Source organism: Cherax quadricarinatus, chromosome 33, assembly GCF_038502225.1.
Source record: "Cherax quadricarinatus isolate ZL_2023a chromosome 33, ASM3850222v1, whole genome shotgun sequence".
Lineage (NCBI taxonomy): Eukaryota > Metazoa > Arthropoda > Malacostraca > Decapoda > Parastacidae > Cherax > Cherax quadricarinatus.
In genome coordinates, this window is record NC_091324.1 from 252,850 (window position 1) to 273,189 (window position 20,340).

The 20,340-nt window shown below is 41.8% G+C and overlaps 1 long non-coding RNA gene across 2 annotated transcripts in view; it reads left to right on the forward strand.

Moving 5' to 3' along the window:
- The first annotated feature begins 1,274 nt into the window (after positions 1-1,274).
- The window catches only part of LOC138853535 (uncharacterized), a 56,524-nt gene continuing 37,458 nt past the window's right edge, over positions 1,275-20,340 (forward strand). For both annotated transcript variants that reach the window (XR_011392706.1, XR_011392705.1), the window contains exons 1-2: positions 1,275-1,391; positions 16,399-16,427. This is a non-coding gene — a long non-coding RNA (uncharacterized lncRNA). The remainder of the gene's footprint in view (positions 1,392-16,398; positions 16,428-20,340) is intronic.

Below are 20,340 nucleotides of genomic sequence, written 5' to 3' on the forward strand. Positions count from 1 at the left end.
TACTGTGTGTTTGTAAATGGTCCAAGTGCAGTTATTTGTGTATTGTTGTTGCTGGGTAATTATTTTGGTTGGTCATTGTGTTGTTGAAGGAGTGAGCTTCTAGCTGGGTGTGTTGCTAGGCCAGGCGAGGTCTTTGTGAATGAATTGCTGAGCTTATTGCTAGGTGAGTGTGTTGCTATTTGAGTGGATTTCTAGAGTGTTATTGGTGAGTGTATTGATTGGTGAATTTTTTTTTTAAGGTGTGTTGCCATGTGAGTGACTGTTGATAGATGTTGTTTGGTGTGTTGCTAAATGAGGGGCTGCTAAGTGTGTCAGCTGTGTTGACAAGTGTGGTGTTCTTGGGGTGTAGCTAAGCGAGTGTGCTGTTGTGTGTTGCTGGGTGTGTTGCTGGGTGCGTTGCTGGGTGTGTTGCTGGGTGTGTTGCTGGCTGTGTTGCTGGGTGTGTTGCTGGGTGTGTTGTTGGGTGTGTTGCTGGGTGCGTTGCTGGGTGAATGTGTTGCTAGGTTATTGTGTTAGACGAGTATGGGGATAGGTGCTTTGTGGCTGGTGATGGGCTCTTGATCGAAGGAATTAGGGCAATCCTACCTTTCCTCTGATCAAACCTGATTACCTTCCCTTCTCCATGCACTATTTGACACCTACGGGTTTAGCACTTTGTCAAAATATAATAATAACAATAATAAAATAATACTGCTACTACTAACAATAATAATGTAATAAAAATGATGATAAAAATTAAAATAATTATAATAATGAAAATTATGAAAAATGATAAATACAGTAATAATAATACTGGGGATTATGTGAACCATTGTAGGAGCTTTTGACAATAATATGAATATTTCCTTTGGTTTATATAAATTAGATCCATTTATAATTAATAGAATTTGGGAAGAATTTAATAATACACTGGACAAATAATAATTTTTAAATTTTCTTGGGTAGAATAGTTTGTGGGTGAGTTGTGCAAAGAACCTATCCAAGTTGGGTCGGCGCGCGTCAGGTGTTTAACCGTTGTGGGATCTGATAGTGAGGTGCTGGCCAGACCCCTTATATAGCTTCCTTGGATGCTTGACTTTCATAGTTCCTTGATAATGTGAGTAGTCACGAAAGCGCTTGGAATTTCTCTATTCTTTCAGAGTGGTTGTTTTGCATATATATATATATATATATATATATATATATATATATATATATATATATATATATATATATATATATATATATATATATATATATATATTGCTCAGCGGTGTCTTAAATGCTGAACGTTATGTTACAGGGTCGTGTGGTGACACTGTTGCGTGGTCGAGGTACTACCAAGAGATATAACAAGAAGGTGACTTATTCCAGCTACAGCAGCCAGGCCTTCCCTCCTAGCGCACCTCTCCGTGAGTCAGACTCAGAGCTCTCCTTGTATTGGAGTCCGGAATACGACACAGTAATACTGTCTATGGCGTTTTAGTGATGAGGTCAGTGGCAGACCTATATTTCTGGGGCCCTGAAGCTTGAGTTATTATAGAGGGCCCCTTCGCAACCCCTTCTCATACAGTAGACATAAAATTTTTAAGCAATGTGGACTAAAGCCGATGTTGGGGACCCTCCGGGATTAGGGGGCCCTGAAGCTTAAGCTTCATTAGTTTCAGAATAGATCTGCCCCTGGATGAGGTCCCCCGGTGGGTGAAACGTCTTCTCGGTAAAACGCCATAAACCATTAATATGTTGATATGCTGTACCACTGACATTAATGACGTTTCTCTCTGTCTACATCTCTCTCTCTCTCTCTCTTCTTGCTCTAACTTGCTTGCCTGTTAGTACCTAACTAAGCTCTCTGTGTCTGACATATCCATCTCAATCGTCTATATGAGTCTAACTTCCGTCTGACATATCTATAGTTGTGCAACTTGCTTAACAATGTTGAACATAACTGTTTATGTCTAACTTCATTATCTGTGTCTAATTTGCTTCTTTGTCTAACTTGCTTCTCACTTACCTGTTTATAAACTTACTAATTCCCATTAATCAAATTTTCTCCCAGAACAGATGTTATGTGATTGTTACCATGGTGTTATATGACAAATGTCATGTGGAGGTGGTCGTCTTAGCTAGTGTCATGTGGTGGTGGCCGTTTTAGCTAGTGTCATGTGGTGGTGGTCGTCTTAGCTAGTGTCATGTGGAGGTGGTCGTCTTAGCTAGTGTCATGTGGTGGTGGCCGTTTTAGCTAGTGTCATGTGGTGGTGGTCGTCTTAGATAGTGTCATGTGGTGGTCGTCGTCTTAACTAGTGTCATGTGGTGGTGGTCGTCTTAGCTAGTGTCATGTGGTGGTGGTCGTCTTAACTAGTGTCATGTGGAGGTGGTCATCTTAGCTAGTGTCATGTGGTGGTGGCCGTTTTAGCTAGTGTCATGTGGTGGTGGTCGTCTTAACTAGTGTCATGTGGAGGTGGTCATCTTAGCTAGTGTCATGTGGTGGTGGCCGTTTTAGCTAGTGTCATGTGGTGGTGGTCGTCTTAACTAGTGTCATGTGGAGGTGGTCATCTTAGCTAGTGTCATGTGGTGGTGGCCGTTTTAGCTAGTGTCATGTGGTGGTGGTCGTCTTAACTAGTGTCATGTGGAGGTGGTCATCTTAGCTAGTGTCATGTGGTGGTGGCCGTTTTAGCTAGTGTCATGTGGTGGTGGTCGTCTTAACTAGTGTAATGTGGAGGTGGTCATCTTAGCTAGTGTCATGTGGTGGTGGCCGTTTTAGCTAGTGTCATGTGGTGGTGGTCGTCTTAACTAGTGTCATGTGGAGGTGGTCATCTTAGCTAGTGTCATGTGGTGGTGGCCGTTTTAGCTAGTGTCATGTGGAGGTGGTCGTCTTAGCTAGTGTCATGTGGCGGTGGTCATCTTAGCTAGTGTCATGTGGAGGTGGTCATCTTAGCTAGTGTCATGTGGTGGTGGCCGTTTTAGCTAGTGTCATGTGGAGGTGGTCGTCTTAGCTAGTGTCATGTGGTGGTGGTCGTCTTAGCTAGTGTCATGTGGTTGTGGTCGTCTTAGCTAGTGTCATGTGGTGGTGGTCGTCTTAACTAGTGTCATGTGGAGGTGGTCATCTTAGCTAGTGTCATGTGGTGGTGGCCGTTTTAGCTAGTGTCATGTGGTGGTGGTCGTCTTAACTAGTGTCATGTGGAGGTGGTCATCTTAGCTAGTGTCATGTGGTGGTGGCCGTTTTAGCTAGTGTTATGTGGTGGTGGTCGTCTTAACTAGTGTCATGTGGAGGTGGTCATCTTAGCTAGTGTCATGTGGTGGTGGTCGTCTTAACTAGTGTCATGTGGAGGTGGTCGTCTTAGCTAGTGTCATGTGGCGGTGGTCGTCTTAGATAGTGTCATGTGGTGGTCGTCGTCTTAACTAGTGTCATGTGGTGGTGGTCGTCTTAGCTAGTGTCATGTGGCGGTGGTCGTCTTAGCTAGTGTCATGTGGAGGTGGTCATCTTAGCTAGTGTCATGTGGTGGTGGCCGTTTTAGCTAGTGTCATGTGGAGGTGGTCGTCTTAGCTAGTGTCATGTGGAGGTGGTCGTCTTAGCTAGTGTCATGTGGAGGTGGTCGTCTTAGCTAGTGTCATGTGGTGGTGGTCGTCTTAGCTAGTGTCACGTGGCGGTGGTCGCCTTAGCTAGAGTCATGTGGCGGTGATAATTTCCAAGTGAAAACTGAGACACATGTGCAACATCTGGGTATCTTTATTGTAGACGTTTCGCCATCCAGTGGCTTTATCAATACAGATTCTAGGACATAATTTGAAGACAGAAGTATATACAAAAGCTGAGGTAATCAGTCCCTCAGTCTTGAAGATGGTGTGATGAGCACCGTAGTCGTGAAGAGTCTTCACGACTACGGTGCTCATCACACCATCTTGTCGGTATTGTATGCCATTCTCGTACAATTTCTAAGTTTTTTATCCAAATTCCTTCAGCCTTCAGTTATGAAAACTTAATAACAGTCTCTGAGCGACTTTAAATTTAATGTGTTGGTATATTTTAGCATGTTTTTCCCTTTAACATGAAAAAATTCCTGTTAATTTTAGCCTCAAAGTTAGTGTTTTTTTAGTGGAAGTTTTGAGTTAGTTTAGTTGTGTATGTGCCCTAACTTGCCATTTTTATTGGAGAAATCAGGATTGATTTTAAATCTTCAATACTGGTTTTTACCTGCATTTTCAACATATACCGCACTCTGCACTAATCTTTTGCGTCCATCGAGGTACACGGGACTGGGGTTATGCAATACAGGGATTCATTTTGTTCCCGTTAAAGTGATTTAACGGGAACAAAATGTTCGCACCAATTTACAAATCAAATGACCAAATCCGCATTGTACACTCTTGAGTGTCACTCTTCGCCATCGTCAAATTAAGAAACATTATTTTTTAACATTTAAATTAGGCTACCGAAGGTTTTGGAAGTTAATGGAACCATTCCATGATAATAGAAGTGGGTTGAAAAAAATTAAAGGACACGAACACAGGCCAAGTATTCCAAGAATATTTCTAATTACCATAAACAACTATTGAAATTTTGAAGCCAGTTCAATGAGGCTTACCACGGTTATTAACAAATTCTAAACAACAAATTAGAGCAAGAAAAAAAAACGCAAGAAAAATTCCTTCGACCTATTGAAAGTATCCCTTTATAGATACCAAATTTTGCTTAAGTAGAACTGCTGCTACTTTTTTGTACTTTCCAGTAACATTGACTCCATTGTCTTTTGCCTAAGCAATGTGTCTGTTCAAGGAACAATTTTTTTTGCCAGTCTTCTCACAAAATAATAATAAAAATCTGTATTCCATTGAAAGTGATGAACTTTCTACAATCTTAATGTATCGAAGAATTATAGTAGTATAATCAACGCCTGGACGGTCCGTCCCAGTGCACGGGAGAGGAATATTAAATACTACTGGAGTTAAATATCAACTTGCAATATCTGAAGCCAATCAGAAGGGGCATTTACAAGTTATTACATGGAAATGAATATGCCATTTTATTTAATAAATATGGCGAATTGGGACTAACACAGCCCACACTATTTCAAAAGCACCACAGTTGATAATATAATAGCTTTAAAAGTTTGAAACCAATCAGAAGATACATTCTCTAGTTATTGTGTTGAGATCATTATCCAGAAATACAGGAGCACTTTAGGTTTAAGCCTCTCAGAAGTTGCATTCTCAAGTTGTGTGTTGATGGCTTGCAACGGATTAGACGATGCGGTCACAAATTTTCGCATGACAGCCAATATTTCAATTTTCCAAATTTCTTTAGTAAAATAGGCAAAAATGTCATTCACACAGCCGAAAATCAATTCATATCTTCGTCGAAGCTTTCTCAGTTTATTGCACTGAAAATATTTAATCAATACAGCTGGTAAACTATCACTCCCGAATTCGCAGGAAACTTCCAGTAGTATTCCCACTATCAAGGATCCCGCCAGATGGCCACTCAGTCTCTCACTGGAGGGTCATCTGACACTGCCTAATTTACTCCAGTTCCCATCAGGTGGAGTGACTGCCACCAGAGGTCTGATGAAAATGGTTTGAAAAACGTTTCAGTCCATCAGTCTCAAGATTGATGGACTGTACACATCAACACCAGGCTGAGGGACTGATTACCTCATACTCTTCATCTTCCTCTGTTATTCTCTGTACTGGACTGAAGCAGCCACTGGCTGGCGTAACATTTCCTGGGTAAATATTCCCAGATGTTGTTCAAGTGTCATTCTTCAACAAGAATCACAGAACAATCAACGGAAGCTACGTTAGAGCAGGATTTATGGGAGATTCCTCTTCCTGTTGTCTTGTAGCTGGATTTTACGAAAGGAAAAATATCCTTACTGATGAGACAAAGGTATATGGGGATCTGTGGTATTTAGAATCGATTCAAGAATGGGGTGAAAAAGGTCTATTTCTCGGATCAAAAGCCCTGCACTGCGGCATAGAACCCCTCCTCCCTCTCCCTTCGATTGAATCCATTCTGTTAGGTAAGACACATATGCAACAGTTAGGTATCTTTATTCGAAACGTTTCGCCTACACAGTAGGCTTCTTCAGTCGAGTACAGAAAAGTTGATAGAAGCAGAAGAGACTTGAAGACGATGTAATCAGTCCATTACCCTTAAAGTTTAGAGGTGGTCAGTCCCTCAGTCTGGAGAAGAGCATTGTTCCAAAGTCTGGAACATTGTTTCAAACTTTGGAACAATGCTCTTCTCCAGACTGAGGGACTGACCACCTCAAAACTTTAAGAGTGGTGGACTGATTACATCGTCTTCAAGTCTCTTCTGCTTCTATCAACTTTTCTGTACTCGACTGAAGAAGCCTACTGTGTAGGCGAAACGTTTCGAAATAAAGATACCTAACTGTTGCATATGTGTCTTACCTAACAATCTGTCGGTATTTTATACAATTTTAATGTTCAATCTGCCAGACACTGCAACACAAGGGTATCTTGGTACAGACCTGAAATCAACTTCGACTGAATCCATTCTGAAGAGGCATAGTCAAGTTATATCACAGAAACTTTGTTGATTTCCGTACTCACATCTCTGGCTCCTCCATTGACCCAGTATTGGCTGTGGGAAAGAGGAAACTGGCCAGCACTTTCCTCTGAGCTCGCAGCCTCCCATTGGAATGCTCCTCTACAAGGTAATGTTGACACCCAACTGAATGCCTTCACTGGACACATCCTTAGTCTACAACAAGAACACATCCCTCACCAGCAGTATGTGAGTGGTCTACAGATCAGCCTTGGCTCGGCTTTCGTTGTAGAGAGGCTGCTACTGCTAAGTACAAGGCTTGGCGAAGGTATAAGAGACATTCTACCACCTATAACAAGAACCTGCACAGGCAAGCCTGTAGGCGTACGGGTGAACTTCAAAAGTGGGCCATCTCTAAATGGGAGGCCGACACACAAAAAAATCTGGCATCAGGTAGAGTGGGTTCCAAAACTTGGTGGTCCTTGGTCAAGGGCTGGCAAGGTTATCTACCTGATGAACTTATTCCACCTCTAAATCAACAGGATGGGACCACCTCTACTAGCAGCCAGGAAGAAGCTGACCTCTCTGCCGAACACTTTGCTGACTAGATGCAAGTTCGTGATACAGCAAGGGACCCTCCCAGGCTAGGTACAAGAACTGTGTCAAAGCTGTCAGTGGTGACAGTTGAGCAGGAGGAGGTGAATCTTCTTCTAAATCGCTGGACCAAGAAAAGCCTCTGGGCCAAAATAAGTTGAGCCCAAGATTGCTGGGTAGATGTGCACACCAACTGGCAGCACGTCTAACTCGTATCTATCAGCAGTGCCTAGCACAGTAGTCCCTGTTCATAAAAGGAAGAGCAAAGCAGAAATCAGCATCTCCAGACTCGTGTCACTCTGGTCAATCACTGGCAAGGTCCTGGAGACAATAATCTCACAGTAAATGACAGTTTTTTGACTACCACTCACTTCCGTGTGACAGTAAATAGGGCTTCAGCAAAGGTTGCTCTCCTGCTGATCTGTTGTTAAACTTCTCCACTAAGTGGCACCAGTCACTAGATGAATCCAAAGTCAGTTTTGAGATGGCACTGGACATTGCTGGTGTTTTCGACCGAGTATGGCACCAGGGACACTTGGCAAAATTGCAAGCAATGGGAATTACAGGCTCTACACTATGTCTCCTTAGTGATTACCTTCAAGTTAGATATCTGAGTAGTCCTCAATGGGACAGAATGAGCAAGACATCCTACTGGGACAAATGTTAAACAGGAAAGAGTGCTTGGACCATTGTTATGGAATGTCTACTTCAGTAACCTTCGCCTCATCCCAGAATCCCATGCATATGCAGACGACTGTACTCTGACATTTACTTACTAAAGAGAGGAAATGCCAGCTGCTCTAAGCAACATCAATCACCAGCTAAGAGCCATATCAGCCTGGGGTAAACGATGGCAGGTAACATTTGCTCCTGAGAAACCACAAATGATGATCTCTAAGCACCATGATGGTAATGCCAGAGCAACGGTAAGTATGAATGGGAGTGCGTTAGTATCCGGGCACGAAGTTAATAACCTTGGAGTGAAATCTGACCCCAAACTGAAAAAGAAAAATCACATTGTAAATCTTGCAAACAAGGAGGCAAGGAAGCTGTCAGCACTTCTCACATTTGCTCGACGGTAGAGGTTGCAAGATTCTGTACAAGGCACAAGTACACTCACACCTTGAGTATGCTCCTCTTTCATGGATTGCCTGCCTCCCTATCTCATCTGCGACATCATGACAGAGTATAGAATAGAGCAAGATGCCACATCTCTCGCCTGGATTGAGATGTCATTTCAGCAGAGCCTTCAACACAGGAGGGATGTGGGCGGTCTTACTGTTATGTACAAGGCCAATATTGTCAAAGTACCACACTTGGCTGCACTCCGAGGACAGCGAGAATTCAGCTCTACACAACAAGACGGGCAGCAAGCAGCAACTTCACTCTGACTGTACCCTTCCCCAGAACATCACTTCATCTGAGTTCATTTATTCCCAGGATGACTCGAGTCTGGAATAAGTTCGTACAGCATAATGATATCAACAAAATAAAGTCAGTTGATCAAATGAAATTGCTGGCCCACAGATGGCTCCAACTTCATCCTATTCCCTACTTGTATGTCTCTTAACAAAAAAAAAGGCTTTTAAATGAGGAAATTTAGGTAACAGCTCTTAGCTTTTAAATAAAGTTAGGAATCATTAGCCTAACCTTGTAAAACCCTGTGTAAAAGAAAATAGAGAGAGAGAGAGAGAGAGAGCTATCAGTGGTGACGATAAGGCAGGAGAAGGTGCATCTTCTACTTAAATCGCTTGACCAAGAAAAGGCTGTGAGCCCAGACAAGTTGAGCCAAGATTGCTGAGAAGATGTGCAGACCAGCTAGCAGCACCTCTAACTCGCATCTTTCAGCACTGTCTAGTACAGTGTAAATGGCCCTCTCTGTGGAAAGAGGCAATTGTAGTCTCTGTTCACAAAAAGAAGAACAGAGCAGAAATAAGCAACTACAGACCAGTGTCACTCCTGTCAATCACTGGCAAGATCCTTGCGACAATAATCTCAAGATAAATGACAGAGTTTTTTGAATACCACTCACTACTTTGTGATAGTCAATATGGCTTCAGGAAAGGTTACTCTGCTGCTGATCTGTTGTTAAACCTCTCCAAATGGCACCAGTCACTGGATGAATCCAAAGTCAGCTGTGAGGTAGCACTGGACATTGCTGGTGCTTTCTACCGAGTGTGACACCAGGGCCTCGTGGCAAAACTGCAAGCTCTGGGAATTGCAGGCTTTGCACTATGTCTCCTCAGTGATTACATTCATGGTAGATCTCTAAGAGCAGTTCTCAATGGAACAGAATCAGCGAACATACTATTGGGGCAAGTGTTCCACAGGGAAGTGTGCTTGGGCCTTTGTTATGGAATGTCTACTTCAACGACCTTCTTCATCTCATCCCAGAATTCCATGCATATGCAGACGACTGTACTCTGACATTTACTTATCCAAAAGAAGAAATGCCAGCGGCTCTAAGCTACATCAATCACCAGCTCAGAGCTATATCAGCCTGGGGAAACCGATGGCAGGTAACACACCTGAAAAAACGCAAATGATTATGGTCTTTAGGAACCATGATGATAATGCCCGAGCAGTAGTAAGAATGAATGGGAGGGTGTTGGTACCCAAGGAAGAAGTAGATATACCTAGGGTGAAATTTGACTCCGAACTGACCATGAAGAACCACGTTGTAAATCTTGCCAACAAGGCAGCCAGGAAGCTTACAGCACTTCGACGTATCTCGCATTTGCTTGACAGAAGGGGTTGCAAGATTCTGTATGAGGTACAAGTACGCTCACACCTTGAGTATGCTCCACTTTCTTGGTTTGCCTCCCCCCCTCCATCTCATCTGTGACTGCTTGACAGAGTAGAGAACAGAGCAAGAAGTCTCATCTCTCATCTGGTTCCATCCTGGATAGATCTGTCATTTCAGCAGAGCCTTCAACACAGGAGGGATGTGGGTGGCCTTACTGTTATGTACAAGGCCAACGTCATCAAAGTACAACACTTGGATCCACTTCGAGGACAGCGTGAAGCAAGTTTATACGCCACAAGACGGGCAGAAAGCAGCAACTTCACTCTGGCTGTACCCTTCTCCAGAACATCACTTCATCTGAGATCATTTATCCCCAGGATGACTCGAGTATGGAACACATTCGTGCAGCATAATGATGTCAACGAGAGAAAGTCAGTTGATCAAATGAAAATGCTGGCCCACAGATGGCTCCAACTTCATCCTGTTCCCTACTTGTATGTCTCATAACAATGAAATGCTTTCAAATGAGCTGATGTAGGTAACAGCTCTTAGCTTGTCAATAAAGTTAGGAATCCTTAACCTAACCTCGTTAAATCCTGTGTGAAAAAAATTGAGAACGAGAGAGAGAGAGAGAATTAATATTATTAATATATATCCCTGAAGTTGTACCTTAAGGAGGATGCCAGAATTGTTTCTTTCTCTAACTTTTCGAATTTATTTTGCTCATAACTCGAGAACGACTCATGCAATCGACTTCAAATTTTCAACACTTGTGTACGGTACCGGGACCAAGTTCCTCAAGCAACTGTCATGTTCACGCGCTTTATGACTGAAGATGAAGCCATTTCCAGCCTCCGGGACTGACTTGCGTATCTTCCAAAATCCTCAGTGGCAGGGCTTCAAGCGTTCAAAAAAATGTGCCAAAAATTAACACAGGAAGAGGAAAAAAATTAATTTTTTTTTTTTTTGCAATTTTTACGATTTTGTGTATAAAACAGTTGAAATTATCATTTACGTTAGACTAATTTAAATTATTTTCAGTTTACTTGTGAACGACTTTATAGGAAAGTTGCCAATTAAGGTTCGTTTGTGGGCATGCAAATTTATTGATGCAGTAAAATACCCCCAAAAAATAGAAAAAAAATTAGCATCGTTGGAATCCATATCACAACTGGATAATGACTTATCTGATCGGCTTCAAAATTTTCGCAGATGCTGTAGTTTCCTGAGCACATCGCCCACGCTGCTATAGGCTGCCATAATTCCCAATTTACCAATTTAATTGAACGAACAGTAATAGTGATACGTTAAAAAGTAAATAAGGATTTGTTTCCCCTAACTTACTACAAAATATTATTGACGATACATTCTATAAGAGGAATTATAACGTATAAGTTATGTCCGGGAAGCTGAAAATTTGAAGCCTAACTGAAATAGTTAAAAAATTTGGAATCTTCGGAATCGAACCAATTACTGGTGAATGCCTTTTCTTATCGGCTTCAAACTTACCATTAGTAGGCTTTATTAACACAGATTGTCACTCTTAGTTGTCGAAATTTTTGGTTACTAATTGTTTCACAAATAATAATAAAAAATGCCTCTTTTGATCGTCTTCAAACCTTAAATACTGGTGCATCTTAATAGAAATTTATTGTAAGTAATTTTGAGTTATGTGGATGACAATTTTCCTTTTCCCACAAATTGTGTAAAACTGAAATAAAAAAAAATCACATTAAATAATTTTTCTCGCAGGATTGTGTAGAATTTGAAGTAGAATATTACTGGGAAAAGATAACTGCATTTATAAAAAATCTTCTATTTTATGTTAATTTTCAATAGAGAACATTTCCTATTTTTCGAAATATTCTCGAGAACAAATTCAATTGCTTTCTCACACATTTTACTTATTACTCGAGAACGCTTCATGGGATCGGCTTTAAATTTTCAAGGCTTGTGTAGTGTGTCTGGGCGAGATTCATGAGTCTGTTTACATGCGTTGTTGTCCGAGGTATACTGCTATATATATGTTTTTAATGGCGTGTGTTGATGCCATTATGGCACTTTTATTCTCGACATGGTATAGTATTATTTCCATGATTTTGGCGAGGAGCTCTTGATGCAAGGAGCTGGAGTTGTCTTCTTTCTTGGCGGGAATTTGAAGCTTCCCATGCAACAGGCGCTGTATGACCTCGTAGAGGTCATATAATAATAATAATAATAATAATAATAATAATAATAATAATAATAATAATAATAATATATTTATTTATTATAAGTACATGTACAAGGTATTCAGATATTTGGGAGTGGACGTGTCAGCGGATGGGTGAATCATAGAATTGATGAGGGGAAAAGAGTGAGTGGTGCACTTAGGAGTCTGTGGAGACAAAGAACTTTGTCCTTGGAGGCAAAGAGGGGAATGTATGAGAGTATAGTTTTACCAACGCTCTTATATGGGTGTGAAGCATGGGTGATGAATGTTGCAGCGAGGAGAAGGCTGGAGGCAGTGGAGATGTCATGTCTGAGAGCAATGTGTGGTGTGAATATAATCCAGAGAATTCGTAGTTTTGGAAGTTAGGAGGAGGTGCGGGATTACCAAAACTGTTGTCCAGAGGGCTCAGGAAGGGTTGTTGAGGTGGTTCGGACATGTAGAGAGAATGGAGCGAAACAGAATGACTTCAAGAGTGTATCAGTCTGTAGTGGAAGGAAGGCGGGGTAGGGGTCGGCCTAGGAAAGGTTGGAGGGAGGGGGTAAAGGAGCTTTTGTGTGCGAGGGGCTTGGACTTCCAGCAGGCATGCGTGAGCGTGTTTGATAGGAGTGAATGGAGACAAATGGTTTTTAATACTTGACATGCTGTTGGAGTGTGAGCAAAGCAACATTTATGAAGGGGTTCAGGGAAACTGGCAGGCCGGACTTGAGTCCTGGAGATGGGAAGTACAGTGCCTGCACTCTGAAGGAGGGGTGTTAATGTTGCAGTTTAAAAACTGTATTGTAAAGCACCCTTCTGGCAAGACAGTGATGGAGTGAATGATGGTGAAAGTTTTTTTCTTTTTCGGGCCACCCTGCCTTGGTGGGAATCGGCCAGTGTGATAATAAAAAAAAAACATGTACAAGGTATACAGTCCTAGCTGACATCAATGACATACTACTATATAGAAAGCCGCTTGTTATACTGAGCATTTCGGGCTAATTAGTTCAGTTTTGTCCCAGGATGCGACCCACACCAGTCGACTAACACCCAGGTACCCATTTGATACTGATGAGTGAACAGGGACAGGGATAGCAGGTGTCTTATGGAAACACGTCCCTAATGTTTTCCAGCCGTACCGGAGGAGATTCGATCTCCAGACCTCAGAGTGTGAGCTGAGTGCCCTAGCGATCGAGCGACGGGACACCTTATATAGCACCTGTGATTAAAATATACCTATTATGAACGGCTTCAGTCTTCAACAGCTGATGCATCGTTTGAAATATAACATTATTATTAAAGATTCGCCGGTATTCTCCCGGCCCGGGCCTTGTCCAAGTGGTGGCCCGGCCTTGGCTCCCTCTTTAGGGAGTGTCTGAGACCTAAGTCTCCCATGGGAGGAGGCACAAGTACCTCCTCATCTTTGGGACCAACTGTCCCCAGGCCTAGCCACAAGCTAGGCCTCTCTGGTCTGCCATCCCCGCCCCAAGGGGCTAATGGGAATGAGAGGCTTGTGAGCTACAAACCCGGACTCAGGCACCTACCCTGGCCGAGAAATAGATGGAACACTTCAAGGGTTCTGCCTGTGTGGGCACAAACTGTGTTGGAGTCTGTGCGATAACTGGAAAATGCATCTTCAGATCAGCTTTAAACTTTTAATGGTGATGTGTTTTCCTCGGGTTACAATATCTTCTTGTAAGGTTATATAAGTTATGAGCCAATTTTATTACTCAAATTTGTTGCTGTGAAATATTTGGGAATGTTTCTTTTGATCAGGAATAAGTCACAGTGATTGACTTTATTTAGTTTTTCAAGCTTAAGTAAACTTACAGCTTTTTATGTGCCTTTAACATCTGTGTGAATGTTATATTCACTAAGCTTACGTGAAGCTTACTTACTTACTTTCATAAAAGCAGGTCATTGTTACTAAGAGAAAAGTTTGGAATGATTTTTCCTTGAGTAAGTTTTAATTTGCTTTTCTTTTTGGGGGAAGGGGAGATAATGAAAAAATGGAAATACTGATTTCCATGATTTACATTTTGAGTATCGCATCTGATTAGCTTCAACACTTCCGAAGGTATCCCTTGATAATGCAACATCTGAGCGGCTTCAAGTTTAATGTGCTTGTGTATTTTAGGATACTGGATTCTTTGATCCTCTTGAAAGATATGAATTAGATTTGGTTTCCATGTGTTCTAATTTGCATTATTTATTTAAAAAAATCTGTGTTGGTTTCCAGTTGATGATTTGTGAAAGCCTCTTCTGAATCCTTTCAATGCTGATACTTAACTACATAATCAACTTATGCATCACTCTGCACTATTCCAATCGCGTGCAGTGAGGCACAGGAGACTGGGGTTGTGAAATACGGGGATATATTTCTTGGATCGCACAGCTGCCGAAATACATCTAGATTTTATTACATTCACAAAATGTGCCTAGCCCGTACGGGTCATAGTGCGTTACTCGACTGAGTGTGATCTAAGTCATATTTTGTTTAGGTAGTAATAAGAGTGTGTAGTGAAAGTATAACTTTCTGGAATGGAAGAAGACAAGTTCCATGGCGCTGAAAAACAGACCGAAAATTAATTCAGCTGCTCTCTGATAAATTATACAATTAACTGAAAGGCCCTTGACTTTCAACGAAACTTGACAAATTGCAGAGAGAGAGAGAGAGAGAGAGAGAGAGAGAGAGAGATTGAAAGAGCGAGAGAAAGTGTTGTTGGTAACAGCTCTTAACTTGGAAATAAAGGTAGGAACACTTAACCTAATACATTTAAAACCATTGTGAAATAAGAGAGATAGACACAGAGATAGAGAATGGGGGGGGGTATCCCATCTTCATAATTATTATTTGAGTGTTATCATCTTGGCAAGAATACAACTCACAACAATGGACTTACTCAACTGAGCTACCTACCTGTATTTAATGCTAGGTTGCCAGAGGCAGTATCAACAGTGTTGCCTCTTCCGATCAATTTAATGCTAGGTTACCAGAGGCAGCAGGTACAGTGTTATCTCTACCGATCAATTTAATGCTAGGTTACCAGAGGCAGCAGGTACAGTGTTATCTCTACCGATCAATTTAACGCTAGGTTACCAGAGGCAGCAGGTACAGTGTTTTCTCTACCGATCAATTTTATGCTAGGTTACCAGAGGCAGCAGGTACAGTGTTTTCTCTACCGATCAATTTAATGCTATGTTACCAAAGGCAGCAGGTACAGTGTTGTCTCTACCGATCAATTTAATGCTAGGTTACCAGAGGCAGCAGGTACAGTGTTATCTCTACCGATCAATTTAATGCTAGGTTACCAGAGGCAGCAGGTACAGTGTTTTCTCTACCGATCAATTTAATGCTATGTTACCAGAGGCAGCAGGTACAGTGTTATCTCTACCGATCAATTTAACGCTAGGTTACCAGAGGCAGCAGGTACAGTGTTATCTCTACCGATCAATTTAACGCTAGGTTACCAGAGGCAGCAGGTACAGTGTTTTCTCTACCGATCAATTTAACGCTAGGTTACCAGAGGCAGCAGGTACAGTGTTATCTCTACCGATCAATTTAACGCTAGGTTACCAGAGGCAGCAGGTACAGTGTTTTCTCTACCGATCAATTTAATGCTATGTTACCAAAGGCAGCAGGTACAGTGTTTTCTCTACCGATCAATTTAATGCTAGGTTACCAGAGGCAGCAGGTACAGTGTTTTCTCTACCGATCAATTTAATGCTATGTTACCAGAGGCAGCAGGTACAGTGTTTTCTCTACCGATCAATTTAATGCTAGGTTACCAGAGGCAGCAGGTACAGTGTTTTCTCTACCGATCAATTTAATGCTATGTTACCAGAGGCAGCAGGTACAGTGTTATCTCTACCGATCAATTTAATGCTATGTTACCAGAGGCAGCAGGTACAGTGTTGTCTCTACCGATCAATTTAATGCTAGGTTACCAGAGGCAGCAGGTACAGTGTTATCTCTACCGATCAATTTAATGCTATGTTACCAGAGGCAGCAGGTACAGTGTTATCTCTACCGATCAATTTAATGCTATGTTACCAGAGGCAGCAGGTACAGTGTTGTCTCTACCGATCAATTTAATCCTAGGTTACCAGAGGCAGCAGGTACAGTGTTGTCTCTACCGATCAATTTAATGCTATGTTACCAGAGGCAGCAGGTACAGTGTTATCTCTACCGATCAATTTAATGCTATGTTACCAGAGGCAGAAGGTACAGTGTTATCTCTACCGATCAATTTACCTAATTGATCGACCTGTTTAACTTTCAGTTGGACATAATCATGGTAATATTTGCAAATTTAATTAATTAATCAACACATTATAATTCTTCTACTTTAAATGATGAACTTTTCTTTTTCTTTTCAGGTAATCGTCTTCTTGTTCCTGATTATCAAGTAAGGATGGCACTTTATTTATTGTAAATGTACCTTAGGGTAGGTATGCTATCCTTGGTATATCTGAGTGCTGGGTTATGCTACCCTTGTTGGTATATCTGAGTGATGGGTTATGCTACCCTTGTTGGTATATCTGAGTGTTGGGTTATGCTACCCTTGTTGGTATATCTGAGTGATGGGTTATGCTACCCTTGTTGGTATATCTGAGTGCTGGGTTATGCTACCCTAGTTGATATATCCGAGTGTTGGGTTATGCTACCCTTGGTATATCTGAGTGCTGGGTTATGCTACCCTTGTTGGTACATCTGAGTGCTGGGTTATGCTACCCTTGTTGATATATCTGAGTGTTGGGTTATGCTACCCTTGTTTGTATATCTGAGTGTTGGGTTATGCTACCCTTGTTTGTATATCTAAGTGCTGGGTTATGCTACCCTTGCTTGTATATCTAAGTGCTGGGTTATGCTACACTTGTTTGTATATCTGAGTGCTGGGTTATGCTACCCTTGTTTGTATATCTGAGTGTTGGGTTATGCTACCCTTGTTTGTATATCTGAGTGCTGGGTTATGCTAACACATGTTTGTATATCTGAGTGCTGGGTTATGCTACCCTAGTTGATATATCCGAGTGTTGGGTTATGCTACCCTTGGTATATCTGAGTGCTGGGTTATGCTACCCTTGTTGGTATATCTGAGTGCTGGGTTATGCTACCCTTGTTGGTATATCTGAGTGCTGGGTTATGCTACCCTTGTTGATATATCTGAGTGTTGGGTTATGCTACCCTTGTTGGTATATCTGAGTGTTGGGTTATGCTACCCTAGTTGATATTTCCGAGTGTTGGGTTATGCTACCCTTGGTATATCTGAGTGCTGGGTTATGCTACCCTTGTTGGTACATCTGAGTGCTGGGTTATGCTACCCTTGTTGATATATCTGAGTGTTGGGTTATGCTACCCTTGGTATATCTGAGTGCTGGGTTATGCTACCCTTGTTGGTATATCTGAGTGCTGGGTTATGCTACCCTTGTTGGTATATCTGAGTGCTGGGTTATGCTACCCTTGTTGTATATCTGAGTCTGGGTTATGCTAACAGTATATCTGAGTTGGGTTATGCTACCCTTGTTGGTATATCTGAGTGTTGGGTTATGCTACCCTTGTTTGTATATCTGAGTGCTGAGTTATGCTCCCCTTGTTGGTATATCTGAGTGCTAGGTTATGCTACCCTTGTTTGTATATCTGAGTGCTGGGTTATGCTACCCTTGTTAGTATATCTGAGTGCTGGGTTATGCTACCCTTGTTGTATATCTGAGTGTTGGGTTATGCTACCCTTGGCATATCTGAGTGGGTTATGCTACCCTTGTTGGTATATCTGAGTGCTGGGTTATGCTACCCTTGTTGGTATATCTGAGTGCTTGGTTATGCTACCCTTGGTATATCTGAGTGTTGGGTTATGCTACCCTTGTTGGTATATCTGAGTGCTGGGTTATGCTACCCTTGTTGGTATATCTGAGTGTTAGGTTATGCTACCCTTGGTATATCTGAGTGCTGTTATGCTACCCTTGTTGGTATATCTGAGTGCTGGGTTATGCTACCCTTGTTGGTATATCTGAGAGCTGGGTTATGCTACCCTTGTTGGTATATCTGAGTGTTGGGTTATGCTACCCTTGTTGGTATATCTGAGTGTTGGGTTATGCTATCCTGGGCATATCTGAGTGTGGGTTATGATACCCTTGCTGGTATATCTGAGTGCTGGGTTATGCTATCCTTGGTATATCTGAGTGCTGGGTTATGCTACCCTTCTTGGTATATCTGAGTGCTGGGTTATGCTACCCTTGTTGGTATACCTGAGTGTTGGGTTATGTTACCCTTGTTGGTATATCTTAGTGTTGGGTTATGTTATCCTTGTTGGTATATCTAAGTAGTGGGTTATGCTACCCTTGTTGGTATATCTGAGTGTTTGATTATGCTACCCTTTTTGGTATATCTGAGTGCTGGGTTATGCTACCCTTGTTGGTATATCTGAGTGTTGGGTTATGCTACCCTTGGCATATCTGAGTGTGGGTTATGCTACCCTTGTTGGTATATCTGAGTGTTGGGTTATGCTACCCCCTTGCTACCCTTTTGTATATCTGAGTGCTGGGTTATGCTACCCTTGTTTGTATATCTGAGTGTTGGGTTATGCTACCCTTGTTTGTATATCTGAGTGTTGGGTTATGTTACCCTTGTTGGTATATATGAGTAGTGGGTTATGCTACCTTTTGTTGGTATATCTGAGTGTTGGATTATGCTACCCTTTTTGGTATATCTGAGTGTTGGGTTATGCTACCCTTGTTGGTATATCTGAGTGTTGAGCTATGCTACCCTTGTTGGTATATCTGAGTGCTGGATTATGCTACCCTTCTTGGTATATCTAAGTGCTGGGTTATGCTACCCTTGTTGGTATACCTGAGTGTTGGGTTATGCTACCCTTGTTGGTATATCTGAGTGTTGGGTTATGCTACCCTTTTTGGTATATCTGAGTGTTGGATTATGCTACCCTTTTTGGTATATCTGAGTGTTGGGTTATGCTACCCTTGTTGGTATATCTGAGTGTTGAGTTATGCTACCCTTGTTGGTATATCTGAGTGCTGGGTTATCTTACCCTTGTTGGGATATCTGAGTGTTGGGTTATGCTACCCTTGTTGGTATATCTGAGTGTTGGGTTATGCTACCCTTGTTGGTATATCTGAGTGTTGGGTTATCTTACCCTTGTTGGTATATCTGAGTGTTGGGTTATGCTACCCTTGTTGGCATATCTGAGTGTTGGGTTATGCTACCCTTGTTGGTATATCTGAGTGTTGGGTTATGCTACCCTTGTTGGTATATCTGAGTTTTGGGTTATGCTACCCTTGTTGGTATATATGAGTGTTGGGTTATGCTACCCTTGATGGTATATCTGAGTGTTGGGTTATGCTGCCTTTGTTGGTATATCTGAGTTTTGGGTTATGCTACCCTTGCTAGTATATCTGAGTGTTGAGTTATGCTACCCTTGTTGGTATATCTAAGTGTTGGGTTATACTACCCTTGCTGGTATATCTGAGTGTTCGGTTATGCTACCCTTGTTGGTATATCTGAGTGTTGGGTTATGCTACCCTTGTTGGTATATCTGAGTGTTGGTTTATGCTACCCTTGTTTGTATATCTGAGTGTTGGGTTATGTTACCCTTGTTGGTATATCTGAGTGTTGGGTTATGCTACCCTTGTTGGTATATATGAGTGTTGGGTTATGCTACCCTTGTTGGCATATCTGAGTGTTGAGCTATGCTACCCTTGTTGGTATATCTGAGTGTTGGGTTATGCTACCCTTGTTGGTATATCTGAGTGTTGGGTTATGCTACCCTTGTTGGTATATCTGAGTGTTTGGTTATGCTACCCTTGTTGGTATATCTGAGTGTTGGGTTATGCTACCCTTGTTGGTATATCTGGGTGTTTGGTTATGCTACCATTGTTTGTATATCTGAGTGTTGGGTTATGTTACCCTTGTTGGTATATCTGAGTGTTGGGTTATACTACCCTTGTTGGTATATATGAGTGTTGGGTTATGCTACCCTTGTTGGTATATCTGAGTGTTGAGCTATGCTACCCTTGTTGGTATATCTGAGTGTTGGGTTATGCTACCCTTGTTGGTATATCTGAGTGTTGGGTTATGCTACCCTTGTTGGTATATCTGAGTGTTTGGTTATGCTACCCTTGTTGGTATATCTGAGTGTTGGGTTATGCTACCCTTGTTGGTATATCTGGGTGTTTGGTTATGCTACCATTGTTTGTATATCTGAGTGTTGGGTTATGTTACCCTTGTTGGTATATCTGAGTGTTGGGTTATACTACCCTTGTTGGGATATATGAGTGTTGGGTTATGCTACCCTTGTTGGTATATCT